This window comes from Zootoca vivipara, chromosome 8 (genome assembly GCF_965207765.1).
Source record: "Zootoca vivipara chromosome 8, rZooViv2.hap1.1, whole genome shotgun sequence".
In the NCBI taxonomy this organism is placed as follows: domain Eukaryota; kingdom Metazoa; phylum Chordata; class Lepidosauria; order Squamata; family Lacertidae; genus Zootoca; species Zootoca vivipara.
This window is the reverse complement of record NC_142591.1, coordinates 74535763-74554876: the sequence shown is the minus strand read 5'-3', so window position 1 is coordinate 74554876 and position 19114 is coordinate 74535763. Positions and strand designations below refer to the sequence as shown.

Genomic DNA, 19114 nt, shown 5'->3' with positions numbered 1-19114 from the left:
TATTCCAGCTCTATTCCACCTCCCTCCTAGTTTTCTGGGGTTGTCCCCCCACAATTCTCCATAGCACTGTCTATACTATAAGAGGCCACAAGACTTTTGCCGTGACCTATACAGTAGCTTTATCTGAAAGCTGCCTTGAGTTTGATTTTAATCACAGAAACGTTGAAACATATCCATTTATAGAAATAATATTTGGACAAACTTATTCATGTTGTTTCCTCGTTTCATCCCTTTAGCTTGGGGTACAGAATCTGTTGCCTTCTAGATGTTCTTGGGAGCTCCTACTTCCATCAGGTCCAACCAGCATGGCCAATAGTCAGGGATGATGGGAGTTGTAGTCCATCAACATATGGAAGGCCAGGCCACAGATTCACCACCCCTGCTTTAGCTACATCCAATGACACGGAGAAAGAGCAAGGGGAAGCAAAGTGTGAAGCCACTTGCTATTATATACGGACGCTTCTTCACTTATTTCTACAGTGCTACCTTGGTTCTCAAACTTAATCCGTACCGGAAGTCTGTTCCAAAACCAAAGCGTTCCAAAACCAAGGCGCGCTTTCCCATGGAAAGTAATGCAAAATGGATTGATCTGTTCCAGACTTTCAAAAACAACCCCTAAAACAGCCATTTAACATGAATTTTACTATCTAAGGAGGCCATCAATCCACAAAATGAAAGTGATAAGCAATGTACTGCAGTCATACAATCAATCCATCAGTAGCTGAACTGGGTTCCACACAGTCACAAAAACAAAAACGCAAAATAAATAGCATAAACAGACAGACCTCAGCGTAACACTCAAAACTGAAGTGTGGCACTCAAAACGGAAGCATAACACTTAAAACGGAGCACGTTCGGCTTCCAAAAAAAGTTCGCAAACCAGAAGGCTTACTTCCGGGTTTGCAGTGTTTGGGTTCCAAGTTGAGTACTAAGGCATTTGAGAACCGAGGTACCAAGCATTTGTTGTGAGTAAATGCTTCTTGAAGCACGTCAGGGAAAGTTCACATTTTTTAAAGAACTGCTTGGAACAGTAAAAGTGTATTGTAATTCCTGATTTTACACAGCTGTTGGCAGAAATAAAAATGGGGAGGGGGAATGGTTTATTCTTTACTTTTACACAGAATGATAGAAAAGTTGAATATTATGTTGGAAAGCTGTTTCTGTTCAGGAAATGGAAAATTCCAGGATATGATAGCGATTTCCAGAATGACTGGAAAAAACCTCAATTCTATTAAATTTAAGCTATAATTGCCGAACCCTCTTAGACATGCTCCTGTCCTGCTGGAACCAGAGGGGTTTAAGACAAGCCGAAGTGGGTGGTGTCCTCTTCTTCTATGGCTATGGGCTTTTTAAAGGGTCAAGAAAACCCCCTGGCTTCTGACACCTCACTCTCCCATCAGCTACGGCTTCCATGCTTCATAAATCTCAGTTCCTCTGTTCCCATTTTTTAAAATGATTGTTGTTGTTCTTATTGCCAGAGCAACAATGAATTTAAGCACACTGTATTAAAAATAGCTCAGTAATAGGAAACTTGGAACTTAGGACTATATAGAAGCATTTGAAGCTGTCCTACATGAACACCAAACAGACAATGATGTTGATGGTCAGACTTCCTGTATCTTTGCATTTCTCTATAGCCTAGCTGTCTTGTTTGTGTACGGTATGTCCCCTGTTGGGACCACAACTTCTTTTCTGTCCTTTCCTTTCAGCCATCCCCCCCTAGAAAATTGCTCCCTCTCCTCTGAAGTTTCTACAGTATTTTGTCCTGTTTGGGAACAATTATAGGTACCCACACATTTCTCTTAATGGAGCAAATGACAACTTTGGAGCGTGTAGTGAGAAACCACAAGGGTTTCTCACTCCAGTAACTTACTCCAGTGCTGATGTGATTCAGGGACCTCTACTGACCACCCCTGGGCATTTAAAGACTGTCTTGTGAACCATTGGTCCATCTCGCTCAGCTCTGTCAACTCCGACAAGCAGTGCAATCTCCATAAACTCAGGGGGAGATGGTTCTCAGCTCTCTACTTGAGATTCCCTTTAACACAAGATGATAGAAACTGAACTTGGGACTTGCAAAGCATATGCCCAGCTTGGGACCCAATGCATACCTGCCCACAAAATCTCTATAGTGCTACCTTGGTTCTCAAATTTGAGCCGTTCCAGAAGTCCGTTCCAAAACTAAAGCGTTCCAAAATCAAGGCACGCTTTCCCATAGAAAGTAATGCAGAATGGATCAATCCGTTCCAGACTTTTAAAAACAACCCCCCAAACAGCAATTGACCATGAATTTTCTTATCTAATGAGACCATTGATCCAAATGAAAGCAATAAACAATGTACTGCGGTCACACAATCAACCAGTAGCTGAACTGGGTTCCACACAGTCTCTCTCTCACACACACACACAAAAGAGAGCCACAAAAACACAAAATAAATAGCAAAAACAGACAGACCTCAGCGTAACACTCAAAACAGAAGTGTGGCACTCAAAACGGAGCACTTTCGACTTCCGAAAAAAAGTTCACAGACCAGAACACTTACTTCTGGGTTTGCAATGTTTGGGTACCAAATTGTTTGAGAACCAAGACGTTTGAGAACCAAGGTACCACTGTACTACAGATCTGCACAACTAGTGCTCCATCAAGGCGTAAAAATCACAAGAACAGTTGTGCCGGATCAAACCAAAGGCCCATCTTGTCCAGCACTCTAGGGTGGTTACAGTGGCCAACCAGATGACCACAAGCAGCCCGCAAGCAGGACCCTGAACACAGTAACACTCACTCTACCTGTGATTCCCAGCAGCTGGCACTCACTGGCTTTCTGCCTCTAACCGTGAAGGTAGAACACTGTGATTAGTAGACATAAATGGGACAATGCTAAAGCTCCTAGGTTTGTTGCCTGTTAAGAACGGCAGCACAGTGGGTCAATAGTTGCAGAGTCCTGCTTTACTGAGGCTTCGGCCCTAGACACATAAGTTAGCGTTCAAATAAACATGCCCAGGATTGAGCTGTGAATACCAAATCCAGCAAAGTTCCCGATTCCGCTTTCAGAATGTAAGAAAAAAAAGACCTGCTGGATCAGGCCAAAGGTCCAGCATCTTGATCTCATGGTCCCCAACAAGAAGCCTGTGGGAAGCTTGCAAGCAGGACCTGAGTGCAGTTTTCAACTGGGCAAAGTGGATTTGATAGCTGCAGAAATTTCAAACTGTACAGAGCTGCCGTTCACATAGAAAAGACAAGTCCTGTGCAACTCAAAACCTGGCTTGATTGCATTTAATCCAAATACTCCCACTCATTTTTCCCATCACACATTTTTATTCCCCCTTTTTTGTGGGGCTGGAAACTGCCCCCTTCCTGTTCCCCCATCTAGCTACAAGTGTTAATTAACATAGCAAAACTGGGGTGATTGATTGTATTAGCACCAATTACCACTACTGTGCATGGTCACAGTTTATTTTACACAAATTTAAGCTTTAACTGAATCGTCACAGACTGTATTTTTTTTGAAGGTCACTCATCACTATTTGACCCTACTGTTTACATCAGGCATCCCCAAACTTCGGCCCTCCAGATGTTTTGGACTACAAGTCCCATCTTCCTCGACCACTGGTCCTGTTAGCTAGGGATCATGGGAGTTGTAGGCCAAAACATCTGGAGGGCCACAGTTTGGGGATGCCTGGTGTACATCCTCCCCCCTTTATGCCCATGCATATATCAATCAACTGAGGACGACACATTATACATTTGATTACTGGAGTCTAGGCCATGAAAGCTATTCGTCAGTGGAACGGTCTCCCTCGAAAGGTTGTGGACTCTCCTAACTTGGAGGTTTTTAAGCAGAGGTTGGATGGCCATCTGCCATGGATGCTTTATTTCAAATTCCTGCATTGCAGGGGGTTGGACTAGATGACCCTTGGGTCCCTTCCAACTCTACAATTCTATGAGAGCACACGCCGTAATAACTGTAGATTCCTTTAGGGTGCAAAAAGATTATTTGTTGTTGCTGCAATAGGCTCACACCTGCTCTGACAGCTGCCTGCTTCTTACTGCTCTTAACTAACAAGTGCATTAGGATCGCCACAATTCAGGGTTCAAAACCTGAAGCTGCCAAAAGTACAACGTGCCCTTTAAAAGGAAAGACAAGACAACCAACTACACAGCTTTTGGGGGGGGGCAGACTAAATTCCTCCAGCAGGCAAACAAAAGGCAATCAGGAAACAAGTCTAGGGCTCCAAACCTTCTCACATGGCTTTGAAGTCAATCAACCAGGTGGAACTTCACAGCAAATCAAAACTTCACTTCCTCAAAAAAAACCAAGCCTCTCCCACAGCACTTTATCTCAGGGGTTGGGGTAGCCTTTGTTGCTTTCTCTCTTTCCCCAGTGAAAGGAGCAAGTCCAATTGAAATCCTATGAAAATAAAAACTGATGGGGGGGGAGGAGAGGGGAAGGGGAAGGTTTTTTGTGTGGAAAAGATAGAACTGGAAGTCTCTCCAAAGGAAATGTGGAATGACGACCAGAACACGTTAACATTTCCCAGGATTGTGGAGATCTTTGGACACAGGATCAAATCGGAAGTAAAACCAACAACGGTTAGGAGTAACCTTTTTTTTCCCATTTCGGGTTTTGTTTCGGTTTTTAAACAGGGCGTTGGAATACACCAGGCGTTTGGCAAGATATTTTAATTTCTTAGCAAAAAGAGAGAGATTATCGCCCCTCCCCACCCGCTATCAGAAGATGGGGTAGTGGTGGGGAAATGGGGGGGGGAGGGTTAGCCCGATGCGTGGCTTCCACAGAGCCATTATTTCCTATTAATAGAGGAAAAAACACGTCTCCTGTCAATTTACAGATTTTTTCCGGGGTTGCAGGGGGGGCGGGGAGAGAGAGAGAGACTGCAGCCCAGCGCGTCATGGTGCCTGCATGAAAGACAAATCTGGCGTGTGCGTGGAATTGCAGCCCAAAACCTGTGCTTACTCGGAGCCTGGGGGGGGGCTACCCCTCCCCATTTCCACCCCCCTCCCCATCTTAAAACTGTGACCCCGTCTTCCAGGAGGCGCGCTGGGAACACAAGGGCAAAGGCGTCCGGCCCCCCCACCCGCTCCACCAACGTTGCAGTTATGGGGGAAAGGAGGGGGCGGGGGAGTCCCTCTTCTCCAAGCCTGGATTTCCAAGATCGCCTTCCTCGCCTCTACGTAACGCCTTCTCGAAAGCGGACGCCATATTTTGTGTGGCTGATGTCGACATAGGGAAACGTAGACAGATTTTTAATGTTTTTTTAAAAAAACACCACCACCAAACCCTTCGCCTTCTCTCCTTGTTTTGCCTCCCCCCCCCCGCCCGGCATGCAGCCCCCTCCTCTCTTAAAACAACAACAACTTGAGATCGGCTTGAAGAGAGGACGGAGGGCCTCCTTTCCAATACTCGTGCATGTTTTCCTTTTAATCCGATTTTTTTATCCCTAGTACCCTCCCGGCTTGCCACCTTCCTCGCAATCTTTCCTCTCTTCAACGCCCCTCCCTCCCTGCCTTCCTCCCCTCCCCACCCGCTCTCAAGTCCTCTTAACAAACAGGAGCTGTTTTTTTTTTCCCTCCCCCGGAGGAAGCAAAAGTTAGGTCCGAGAGTGGCTTGCCCGATCGGTCGGGCTTACAGGGCAAAAGCAAAGAGCATCTTGAGTCCATGTGGCAAAGGACTTAGCAGCAGGGTGGTTGTTTTTGGTAAAGAACCGCACTTCCTTGTTCCTTCTTCCTTAAAAAAACAAACAAACCAAAAACCTAATAATAATAAGGGCGGAGGAAGGGAGGGCGAACGTTGTTTTCTTTTTCTTTCTTCCTTCCCCTTCCTTACCTGCGATCAAAGCTTTGGAACGCCGAGACACGAACTTTCCCCGGAATGGAACTCTCGGTGCGCGTTCGAGAACGCGGGGGAGCCGGTCCGGGACTCTCGGTTTTAACACTCGGCCCACCGCACCCCCCACCCCACCCCCGCCGCGAAAAGAAAGCAACCACCACCACACGCACGCACGCACACACACACTCAAGCACACACACAAAAACAACAACCCCAGTAGCAATTTGGGGAGAAAAAATTAAAATTTTTTTTTAAAAAAAAAAACCCCTCTCCGATCGGTGGTGGTGATCTACGCCAAAACCCACATGATCTCTTACGTCAGCTTGCGTATTTGCATACGATACAACCCGCGGCTCTTGTAGCAGGGTCCTTCGATTTGGGACAAAGTTTTCATCCTCTTTCTTGTTTTTTTTTTCCCCCAACGTGAAAAACCTGCAGCTACTTTTTCTACCCTCACCACCCCTCCTTCCAAATGTCCTGCCTCGCTTAAAAAGCATGCCTTCACCTTCTGTTAATTAATCAAATCATGTCTTCATTCTGTTCACATGCGGGGTTTTTTGTTGTTGTCTCCGCGTTCTTTGTTACTTGCATTTTGCTCTTAACTTTAATACAGTGTGGAGAAAAAGAAGAAGTTTAAATTTGCTGGCGGAGGAGGGGCGGTCGGAAGAGAAGGTTGCCTCTGATAATACCAAGGATGCTTTATATTTATATATATATCTAATCAATTCACTTCGATAGTGTTGCAGTCTTTCTTTGGTTATTAGTGCATGGTCGGGTCCGAGGCTGCAGTAAGCGCTGAGCCTACTCGGGAGTAACTTCCATTCTGGGGTCGAGCTGCAGCCTCACGCGCGATGCTTGGGGACCAACCCCACTGGAGCTCCGTGGGACTCCACGTGCATGCTGAACTCGGGAGAAAGTCCTCACTTCGTTCCATGGGTCTTGCTCCCTCGTAAGCGAGCGTGGGACTGGAGCCTTCGGACCTCGATCTTGTGCACGTTTGCAGAAAGGAAACCAGACTGCTTATGTAGAAATCTGGGGAACAGTGTTAACACACTTGTTCGCTTAAATGACCTCGATGTAGCTGTGCGCTTTATCTCCTCCGAAAAGTCTCTCTGGCCTCCCATGCTGTATTTCCAAAGTACAGCAACCGCGCAAGTTGTCGTAATGGATCCGGACCACTTTCTCATCCGCGCCCCCTAACTTCTCATTGCAACGCCGGCGCAAAATGTTTCTGCATTACGCACGCGCGCACAGGTCCCCAAATCCGGACGCTGGATCCCCTAGAGTACTGTATAGGTAGAAATCATGCAGGGGGGGGGGGTTGCAGGACTTCCTATGGAATAGAGTCTAGATAGCTCCTTTTCCACACACACACACACACACACACACACACACACACACACACACACACCTACACACCAAAATAAAAATCATTCGGAGCCTTCGATCCTATAATCAGAAGTCCCGGGAATTCAGTGGTACAGCCCAGAAATTTAGCTGAAATCAACAGAATTGCCTTTCAGTGAGTGCAGGATTTAAGACGGGTGAATGCCCTTTGGGGCTGGCTATACGGTCGGATATCTTGCTCACTGCTACCCCTCGCGCCGGTTATGCTGTCGGATATTCCTTTTAAATGGGGGGGGGCGGCGGCGGGAGGAGGAGGTCTCCACATCATGCTATTACCCGCCCAGGAAGACTCCGAAACAGCTGCACCCTGTCCTATAATGTGAACCCCAGTTAAATCTAAGCCCGCGCCATTATGGTTAAGACCCTCTGCCCTGTGATTAATAGACAAATTAACGCTCTGGTGGGTGAGATGTGGATTATTATTATTTTTTGGGGGGGGTGCACTGAGATGGCAAAATCTGAGAGTCCAAAAAAAGGGGAAAAAACGCTGCTCGCGTTCACAGCCTCAGGCTGTGCGACGGGGCGGCGCGTAATTGTGTGTGCCGTCACTTGTTCCCTCCCCTCTGATCTAATTTTAATTGTTAAAAAAACCAAAAACCAAATCATTGGAAGAAATAGGCAGAGAGTAATCCACAGCCCCAGCCCAGTTGCTGTTCCACGTTCATTGTTTCATTGCCATGCTTCAAATGGAACTGTGCGTGTGGGTGCGGAGAGAGGGAGACAGGCAGGTGACCGTGTGTCGAGACGCGCCTATACGCATCTGACTGGCGTCCCCCGTCTTCTGCAAAAGGGGAAAGTTCGAAGCGCCTCTGGTGACTTCGACAAAACTCTTGATCGCGGCCACGTGGGAGCTGCGAGAAGTAGTCCTGAATCTGACGGTTGCGGAAAGAGCAAACGCTGGCCTGAGACTCCCTCCCGCGTTGCTCCATCAGGTGGTGTTTTTGTTAGCTTTTCCTTACCTCCTTTTCATTTGTTTGGAAGGGAAGAATGAAAAAAAAAAAGCTCATTTGGGGAAAGGAGGAAATACTCTAGCTGCTGGAGGAAAGTCAAATCCACGGGGTGACTCAATCGCTGGCTGCTCATGTCTGAAGTGCAGCAGAAGTAGATTGACAGATCCGCCTGATTTACATCCCTGTAGAACAGCGGCCATTTTATATTAATAGATTAATATACTTTATGTGGTGCCAGACCATTTATCCATCAAGGGTAGTTGTTGTTCTCCTCCTCCTCTCCTTGTGTCTCCCCCAAAGCCACCCAGGCTCCTGTAACAGCTGCCCAAGAAGCCAGCTGGTGTAGTTTATCCCAGAATAGAAAGTGATGGGAGACACTTCACCTGTTGCATTTCTGCCTGTCCTGCACAGCTTTTACACTGTTCTATGTATTACCCTGTTTGCTGGGGGACACTCCACCCCACCTGTCATTTGGCATGGGAATCTGTCTCGTTTAAAAGTGCAAGGATATAACAGCTGAGATCACAGAATTGCAGAGTTGCAAGGGACACAGGACCACCTCGTCCAACGCCTGGCTGCAATGCAGGAATATGCAGCTGTCCCATATGGGGATCGAACCTGCGACCTTGGTGCTATCAGCACCTTGCTCTAACCAACCAAGCTAGATCATCATCATAATATTTTCTCACGATTTTGGAAAGTTTTTTTTTAAATGTAGAACTCATTTACTGCATTGCTTGTCCTAGAGAGCAAGGTTCAATCTACTAGACAAACAGCTGACTTTTTACTGGTAACAAGTAGTGTTTTAAGTTCCTTGGCTGACTGGCTGGCTTCTCGGAGATTCTCTCTCTAGAGAGAATAGGAAAAATGGGAGTTGTTGTGAGGGTGTGTTAAATATTTTGCAGATTTAAAAAGTGAGTGGGTAGCAACAGGTCTATTACTGATCTGCATGAAATGTTACCTTTGAGTGCATATGCTGAGGTTTGTGCTGCAAAATGCCCACCTTTTTAATTGGCGATGAATGAACTTGGCGATTATTGCGCTTGGCTCTCATTCTCCCTTCCTCAATAATGCCTTAATTATATTTCAACTGTGCAGAGCATGGTGCTTTCACTGTTTCAAATTGCTGCTATGGGCACATGCCCTTTTGACTTTAAACAAGAAGAATACCTTTCAGCAGCGTTTATTTCACACTTGCTTATGTTCATTGAGCTTTAAAATCACCCTGCTTACTGTTTTGCATTTAATTTTTTCCTAAATACCAGGCTCCATGTTCTTATGGCCTCTGAGAAACACATCAACAGTTTAACATTGGGTAAAAAGTAATTATATAGGGCACCCCTCAGCAGAGGATAATGAATAGCTTTGTTGCGCTATCTTTGTAAATCACAGGAGGACTGGAGTTTAGACTTGGAATCTAACAACACACTTTAAACTTATCAGATTGGTTTGTGCGACGGTATATAGCTCTGTTTTCTCATGTGCCTTCTCATGTGCCTCCCCAACCATAACAACACAATCTGTAGAATTTTACTTTGTGTAGACTGAATTATTAGCACACCAGTCTCAAGTAAGTGAGATAAAATCCGGCTGAAATCAGTGGGATGCAGGCAGGACACAGGGTTTCAATCTATAGTGAAAACACAGCATTGGGGAGGGGGTGGGTTTCACAGTTTATGTGCTTAGTATTTTCCTTCTCATGGAAGAAAGAATGGAGCACCCATGCCTGGCCAATTAGGTAATTTAGCATGAAGGTGCAAGCCAGGTTTGCATTTATATATCGATGCAACAGAGTTTGATTCCCCACTTGCACTGATGTGTAAGAAGCAAAGGGGAGATGGATCTTGTATAAGCAGGAATTGTGATGAGCTGAGTGTCTTTACTCTGGCAAGGCAAATTGTTCTTGCCAACATTTTCTGTACAAATAAGTAGACCCTTGCCTTCCTTTATTTCTGGTCACCATGCACATTAATGCAAGCTGAGAATCAAGAACTGTGTTTCAGGAACAGAGCAGATTCGTATAGACCCATTTCCCTTGCAAGGTAAGAGGTGTTCTACTGGAATGGACCCCCTTGGGAGGTGGCGGACTCTCCTTCCTTGCAGGGGGTTGGACTAGATGAACCTAAGGATTCCTTCCAATTCTATGATTTTATGATCCTATGAAAATGTGCAATGTAGGTAAATCTGCATTGCCTTTCACAGTGATCTTGTTTGGCTATCATATCTTGGGCTTAACAAACAGGTGCATGAGTGCAGCTCATTCCCTTTTCTGTATGCTGTCATAAACCAAGTCTTCAATGAGCCATAGTTTCATCTAATTCAGAGGTGCAGAACCTCCAGCTTACAGGCCAAATTCAGCCCAGCACAGGACTCTATTTTGCCCACCAGGCTGTTTTCTCCAAACTGAACCCACCAGCTCCGTACTTGACACCTCATGTGATCTCAGGTTTGGGGCAAGCAGAGACATGATTAAATCATCTGGGTGGCCAGGTTCCCCATGGAATTGATTGTGCAGCAGATCCTTGCAGAAAGCAGGCCTGAAGTCACCGCCCATCAGCTCGCAACCAATAACTTCAAGCTTACTGACTCACCAATCCTGGTGCGGTGCTTTGAAGTCCCAAAGATCATAATCCTAACCCACTTGTTAAATTTGGCCCATGATGAGGATGAGTAGGGGAGATAAGGATCTGGTCCTTCGTAATCCCTTTAACTGCAGATTCCAGGGGCGGAAGATAGGACCATTTTGCCAGCCTTGCAGCTCAGCATTGTTGCTGGAAAAGTAGAATACAAATACTGTAGTAAATCAAATATGGCTCGCAAGTGTTAATTCGATGGAATCCTGCAATGGAATCCTGCAAAAGGGGCTGGCTGCCTGGCAGACACTCTGTACAGAAGAATTCCACACTGCAACATTTTGTTGCAGGTCTCACTTGTTTGTTCATAAACTCGATTTGTATATAATTCTTCCACCAAAGAGCTCAAGTATAGCTGGCCAACTGGAACCCTGTGCATGTGCAACAAACAGCACAGGCTCTCTCAAGTTTTGAGCCCCGTAGCCATAATAAAAATAAAAAATGTCAGCACTTAAAAACTAAAAAAGGTGCTGGTAAAAGAAGAGAGTAAGATGTGCCTTGTTTTTTTTAATTTAACAAACGAATTTCTACCCCTTTTCTGTGCAAATGCAGTAATTATTGAGGGAAAATCTCACTTTCGTGCAATGTCACAGTTGGTATTAAGCATATGACAAAATCTATATCATTTAACCAAAAAAAGAAAGATTGTCTCTTAACAAGTCACACCTTTTATTTGCTTTAATTTGCAGATTTAAGCTTAGGAAGTATGTCATGTTTTAATAAGATGCACATAAAAGTAAGTTGTGAAGCTTATTAAACACCAAAAATTAACAGGTGTCTGAATCCGAGGTCCCATTGGAGCCCGAGGCCGCCTGCGCCAAATGGCCCTCCTGGCCCCCACTCTGATTGGCACTGCAAAAGCATTCCACATAGCAACACTTTTTTGTGGATTAAATTTGTCTGTTTAAAAAATTGGATGCCATCCTTCCTCTGAGGAGTTCAGGGTTGCAAGGAAAGGGGTTCTCTCGCTGCATTTGAGCCTCAAAGCAATCTCTTGAGACAATGTCTGTCCTGTGAGCATGCAGTTTAACAGAGGTGTGGATGTTTGAACATGGTAAACCTGCATCTGAAGCCTATATTATAATGTTGCTATAAAAAAGGTAAAGGTAAAGGTAAAGGACCCCTGGACAGTTAAGTCCAATCAAAGGCAACTATGGGGTTGCGGCGCTCATCTTGCTTTTCAGGTTGAGAGAGCCGGCGTTTGTCCACAGACAGCTTTCCAGGTCATGTGGCCAGCATGACTAAACCGCTTCTGGCATAATGGAACAGAGTGCACGGAAACACCATTTACCTTCCCGCTGCAGCGGTACCTATTTATCTACTTGCACTGGCATGCTTTCGAACTGCTAGGTTGGCAGGAGCTTAGGACAGAGCAACAGGAGCTCACCCCGTCGCGGGGATTCGAACCGCCAACCTTCTGATCGGCAAGCCTGGGAGGCTCAGTGGTTTTTAGACCACAGCGCCACCTGCATCCACATTGGCTCTCACATATGATACAGACAAACTAAATATTATAAAGCTTTCACTTTCATTGTTCCATCAGGCTAAGTATTGCCTATTGATGGGCAGTGACTGCAGAATCTCAAGCAAGATATTCCTTTAACTGAACTTAGGAACATCCTGCATACAAATGTCACTGAGCTATGAAACAAACCATAGTTGTTTATGATAATAGTACTACCACTGGTTACTCCTTTAAAAAGTTTGTGTTCTCAAAGGTATGTTTGACATTTCCTTCTTTGTGTTCTGAGGGTTGTGTCCATAGCTGCCAAGTTATCCCTTATTTTAAGGGATTTTCCCTTATGCTGAATAGGCTTCCTCGCGTGAAAAGGGAAAACTTGGCAGCTATGGTTGTGTCACATAAAGCCTTGACAGCCATTGGCTGTCTGTAATTTGATAAAGCAAACTGTACCCCCAACAACAACAACAACAACAACAACAACAACACAAAACCTTATTGGAGGGACTTAGATTTTTTCAGAGTGGGCAGAAGATATTACTTGGTACAATAATAACATCCACTTTCTTTTCTTTCTCTCTCCTTTCCACCCGTCAAATACTTAGCATGATGTGGAGACCTGTGTGACTCAAAAGCTTGCCCGCAGCATTCCAAACCCTAGCTAGTCCAAATAAAGATGTTATCTCCCCAATTTGGTGTGTGTGTTTTACATTGTGTATTTTTCTTGTACTTTAGAGGCAGTAACCAACCAAGAACCAAACTACTGTACTTAAGTACGTATTTGGAGTCCAAATGCATGATCACATTTAATGTATTTGTTAAATAAAAAACATCAGCTGCAGGGAGAGAAAACAGGATCGGGACTCTAGCACATGGGCCGGGCCAGGACGATTAACCCTCTCTGTCTTCAGTGTTAGTCATCAGTTGACGAAATTCACCCCAGTAAGCTGCTATTTGTCCCAGGACAGAAGTGGTTCCAAGTTGCATGTGTAAGGGATGGTGGAGGAGGAGAGTTTCCCTTGCATGCCCATTGACCCTGCTGTTCTCCACGAGGGGCTTACCAGCAACTATGCACCGTAGAGAGCTAAAACTATTGACTCCAGGTTGCTGTTTGCTTCTTGAGGATTGTTCTGCTGGGATTTGTTCAAGCAGAGCAGGCTTGGGGAGGCGAGAGAGAAAGAGGCTCGCAAAAACGCTCTGAATTTTTATGGATCATTAAGCACTTTGCAAGGGCTGCCTCATTAAAATGACAAAGGGGTTGAGCCCAGCGGTTAACTGTATCCCTTATGGGAAAGCCATTTCATGAATAGCACATACATGCACATACATGCATACCCCTGAGTCCAATAGTCCGTTTTTGATCCAAGGGCGAAAATAAAATAAAAACCCTGAATAAGACTCCAAGCATTACCATGTTTCAGGGGCATCCTTTTACAGCAGAAGTAGCCAATATGGCACCCTACCAACGCATTGGACTACAGCTTCCATCATTCTCAACTACTGGCCATTCTAGCTGGGTTGATGGGAGTTGGAGTCCAAAACATCTGAAAGGTACCCTGCTGCCTAGCCCTGTGTTTCAGGGCCCATTCTATTGTAGATAAGATAGGCGTTGCTTTTTTCGTGCTTGCTATCTTGCTCATTTGCAAGGTATATGTTTTTCTATTTACGTACCACACTTTCTGTCTGAACGCGTCTGAATGCCAGGGTAGCACATTATTATTATTTTTTTAAAAAGAAAAGGCTCGAATGCCATGGGCGTACCCAGGATCAAAACTAGGGGGGGGCAAGGGGAGGGGCCAAGGCACGGAAGGGGAGGGGCCACAAAGTGGGCGGGAACAGCGAACTCGCGCTCCGCCGGGCTGTGCCCCTCCCTAGCAGCAGGGCTGGTGGGCGGAGGCGGAGCCCAGCCCAGTGGAGCGCGAGTTCAGCGTTCCTGCCCGCCGCGCTGCGCTCTCTGGTTCCCCGCCGCGCTTGGCCTTGCCTGAGGGCGCGCCGGGGAGCTGGAGGGAGGGCGCAGCGCGGTGCGGCGGGAATGGCGAACTCGCGCTCCGCCGGGCTGTGCTCCGCCTCTGCCCACCAGCCCTGCTTCTAGAGTAGGGCAGCTGCCCTAACTTGCCGCATGGTGGGTACGCCCTTGTCGAATGCTACAGATCCTAAGAAAACAAAATGGTGAGATACCAGCAGAGCAAGTGCTTTGTATGAAAATCTCCAGTCCTGTGGTTTCTAGCAACTGGTATTCAGAAGCATTATGGCCTTCAACTGTGGAGGCAGCAAATAGACATAATGGCAAATAGCCATTGATAGTCCTCTCCTCCATGAATTTTCTAATACTTTAAAACCATCTAGGTTGGTGGCTATCACTACCTCTCCTGGGGAAGTGAGTTCCATTGTTTAATGATCAGCAGTGTGAATATTTACTTTCATTTATCTACCCCAAATCTTCTAACATTCAGTTTCATTGGATGTCCATGAGTTAGAGGGGAAGAAAAACATTTATCTATCCTCTTTCCCCATGTGGTGCATAATTTTATAAGCATCTATCATGTTACCTCTTACTCAACTTTTCTCTAAACTTGAACGTCCCAGACGGACTCCCCTCTTTAGTCATTTTGTTGGCCCTTTTCAGAACCTTATGTTCTGTCAGTCTTTGTTCTACATCAGATTTAATGTGATGATAAAGGGATGTCTTGGGACCTGCAATCAAAAGAGAGACTCAAGAAGAGGGTCATTTAAGAGTGCTTCCAGACCGACACTATTTTGGGGTGGGATTCAGTCACATGCTGGCAAATTCAGGTTGTGCCATTTAGCACATTAGCTTTCGTGCATCAAACTTTCCCCAAGGATCGGGCTTTTTGGAGGAAGGAAAGTGACAGGATGTGGTGCCATACATTTAAAGCAAAGCAAATGCACCTTTAAAGCATATGACTTAGAATCCCTAGAACGGTGGTTTCCCCTCATTGTGCTCACATTCCCGGCACCTGGAAAAAGCTGCAGTGCCCAGGATTCTTTGGGGCAAGTTGTATGCTTGAAATGTGTGTTGGGTGTGCTTTAAATGTAAAGTGTGGCTCTGCCCCAACCTCCCCACAAAGAAATCAGATAAACACATTGCCTGAAGATACCATAAGTCACAAGATGCACCCACCCACCCCACCTTTAGCTTTAAAGCATACTTAAATTACAAGGCTTCCCCAAAAGAATAGTGCCAACTCTAGTAAGGTAAAGGTAAAGGGACCCCTGACTGTTAGGTCCAGTCACGGACGACTCTGGAGTTGCGGCGCTCATCTCGCTTTACAGTACTGGCCGAGAGAGCCGGCGTACAGCTTCCAGATCATGTGGCCAGCATGACTAAGCCACTTCTGGCGAACCAGAGCAGCGCACGGAAACACTGTTTACCTTCCCGCTGTAGTGGTACCTATTTATCTACTTGCTCTTTGACGTGCTTTCGAACTGCTAGGTTGGCAGGAGCAGGGACCAAGCAACAGGAGCTCACCCCGTCGTGGGGATTCGAACCACTGACCTTCTGATTGGAGAGCCCTAGGCATTGTGGTTTAACCCACAGTGCCACCCACTGTTTGTAATTCTTGGTGAGCTCCCTGTTGAGGGACAAGCTGTTCCTGCTTTGCTGACATGGTATAAAATGTATATAGCATCTTGGGGGAGCAGGACCCTGTCTTTAACATATAATTCAGTCCAGCTAGAGATATAACATGCACTGTTCTGTTTCCTATTACCTATATCAAGAAACCCAAAACAACAGGGCTCAGCAAACTTTTTCAGCAGGGGGCCGGTCCACTGTCCCTCAGGCCTTGTGGGGGGGCCGTACTATATTTTGAAAAAATATATGAACGAATTCCTATGCCCCACAAATAACAAGCATTTTAAACAAAAGAACACATTCTACTCATGTAAAAACATGCTGATTCCCGGACCGCCCAGGGGACGGATTTAGAAGGTGATTGGGCCGCATCCGGCCCCTGGGCCTTAGTTTGGGGTCCCCTGCAATACAACAATAATTTTACCCCTAATAATAATAATAAAATCCCCATATGAAACAAAGCCTAAATGCATGCAGCTGCATTTACTCAAAACCACTCCTGGCTATTCGTGATATTTATTGTTAAAATTGCTCCGAGATGTTTCATGAGAAGCAACTCATAAACGAAATGAATATCCTTCTCTCTCTGGCCCATTCAACTTTATTTATTTCCTGCTTTTTCTCCAAGGAGCAAAAAAGTGGAGAATGTGTTTTCCCCCCACCCATCACCCCACCTGCCCCACCACTCTATCCTCACAACAACCCTGTGAGGTAGGGAAAGCTGAGAGATGGCGAGTAACCCAAGATGCTTCATGCCTGTGTTAATTCGAAAGCTGGACTCGACGGTCCTAGTTTGACACTCCCAAGCACTGGATGCAGAGAAACCAGCATGTGCATGGAAAATAACCCATGATGTAGAAGTGTTAAGGCGGGAGGAAGGAACCATACATTTTCTGTGCCATTTGGTGGCTATGTATTTGATCTGTTCCTTTGTCTGTAATGGAGAACACAATGCAGATCTCGACTTCTGGGTTGCTTTCCCTTTGTTTAAACTATAGGGCCCACCTGGACTTTCCCACAAAATCCACAGTTTGCATAATCAAGCTGTCCCCTGGCAGTCCGTACCTCGGTGGGTTATATGTGGGTGGGGGTTTTAATCCGAAGTTTCCACGTCCTTTCACCTTGTTTCCCAACTATTTCCTGTTTTGAGCAACCCCACCTCAAAATACACCCATATCAAGAGCTAAACTACAACAACAAACAGACCAAGGTGTCCACAGAAAGTTGGTAGGAACACTTTTAAAGGAGAGGAAATGCTGTTTTCGGATTCTTTAAATATAGGGAAATTCTGGATTTAGCAGCAAGAAGGCTTGGGAAAGCATGTATTTTCAAGGAACCAGAGATCTCGTGGTGCGCTCAAAATTGGGGGGAGGGCGCTGGTGCTCTGGGCTTGTCAGAGAATCATGCCAGAGTGCTGGACCTTCAGTGGATGCATGATGGCGTACGTTGCACTATTATGGAATAGGGTGTCCATATTTTAATCGGAGAAATACTGGAGAGTATGAATTATGGGACAAACAACATGGATGAGCCTGTCGAGACTATGAAGTTATGATCTAATATAGAATCCCTGTTGAAGGAATGGTGAAAATATGCACACAAACGAACAAGAATGATGATCAAATAATAAACTATGGAAAGGAATACTTACCAGGCTTCTGATCTGAGGTGGGGTGCAAATGAGGAGACCTACATTTTCTCTTCGTAAGGATTTTTGAAGTGGGTGGGGGGAGCGGACACCCCTGACACTAAAAACCCCAAATCTGCTTTTCATTCTGCTCCTCGTTTCTAACAGCCAAATGTATGTTTCCTGATTAACTGTTTTCTCTGCTTGATTGTGTTCTCCTGCTGAAGTGGTCCTCGCTCAAAGGCCAAATGCAGAAGAGTTCATTAGCAAAGGATAAGCTTATTACCCCCCCCCCCAAAAATATTAATGAAAAGTTGCCACAATTGATTCTGAGAGTGCATGAGGATTTTAAACTTGATATCGTTTGTCAAAACAAGCCACTGTTTGGGCAGTCGAGAGGTTTGGATGGGAGAGATATCTGTTCCATCCTCTTGGATTAAATTAATATTTATAGAGCAATCTTTCGAGGTACACGAATGCCGCAAGAGAGTAGTAGGACATGGAGAGAAAGAGAACGTCTCCCCCTCACTTTTCTGCAGAATGCATTCTGTTTCTGTTCCTCATGGGAGCAGTAAAGAACAGTCAGGGACACATGGAGCACTGGAAATCGTACTCTGTTACCCCTTTGCCTTCTGAGATTCACCAGGTATTGCCCCCTTACTTTCAGTACAGTGGTACCTCGGCTTAAGAACTTAATTCATTCTGGGGGTCTGTTCTTAACCTGAAACTGTTCTTAACCCAAGGTACCACCTGAGGTAACAACCTCAGATATGCAGATGACACAACCTTGATGGCAGAAAGTGAGGAGGAATTAAAGAAACTTTTAATGAGGGTGAAAGAGGAGATGGCAAAATATGGTCTGAAGCTCAACATCAAAAAAACCAAGATCATGGCCACTGGTCCCATCAGCTCCTGGCAAATAGAAGGGGAAGAAATGGAGGCAGTGAGAGATTTTACTTTCTTGGGTTCCATGATCACTGCAGATGGTGACAGCAGTCACGAAATTAAAAGACGCCTGCTTCTTGGGAGAAAAGCAATGACAAACCTAGACAGCATCTTAAAAAGCAGAGACATCACCTTGCCTACAAAAGTCCGTATAGTTAAAGCTATGGTTTTCCCAGTAGTGATGTATGGAAGTGAGAGCTGGACCATAAAGAAGGCTGATCGTCAAAGAATTGATGCTTTTGAATTATGGTGCTGGAGGAGACTCTTGAGAGTCCCATGGGCTGCAAGAAGATCAAACCTATCCATTCTGAAGGAAATCAGCCCTGAGTGCTCACTGGAAGGACAGATCCTGAAGCTGAGGCTCCAATACTTTGGCCACCTCATGAGAAGAGAAGACTCCCTGGAAAAGACCCTGATGTTTCCTTGTGTTCCTGTGGAATTATATTCAGGGGACTGATATCTCCTCTTCCTGGTTTCCAGTGCTACTGAAGCTTAGAGCTGCAAATTCTCGTTCTTCTCTGGCAGTGCTCAATGCTCAGTGGAGCATGCACCAAAAATCCACAGGAACCGTTTCCATTGTTGAGTACACTACACTGGAGGAGACAGCTATTTCCATAGCAACCACATATGGCAGGTTGCATGGTGACTCTTC

The 19114-nt window shown here is 45.6% G+C and overlaps 1 protein-coding gene and 1 long non-coding RNA gene across 3 annotated transcripts in view; one reads left to right on the top strand and one right to left on the bottom strand.

Annotated features, from left to right (window-relative positions):
• The window catches only part of ZHX2 (zinc fingers and homeoboxes 2), a 54666-nt gene extending 48373 nt beyond the window's left edge, over positions 1-6293 (bottom strand). The window contains exon 1 of one of the 2 annotated variants that reach the window (XM_088676395.1): positions 6164-6293. The gene's annotated coding sequence lies outside the window, so the exon portion shown is untranslated. Of the gene's footprint in view, positions 1-5843; positions 5978-6163 lie in introns of those variants that run through there. The other variant, XM_035124552.3, reaches the window with a different exon arrangement.
• Positions 4387-12986, top strand: LOC148684900 (uncharacterized). Its single transcript, XR_015951691.1, has 3 exons — positions 4387-4591; positions 5050-8185; positions 12901-12986. It is a non-coding gene; the product is annotated as an uncharacterized LOC148684900 (long non-coding RNA).
• Positions 12987-19114: the final 6128 nt, after the last annotated feature.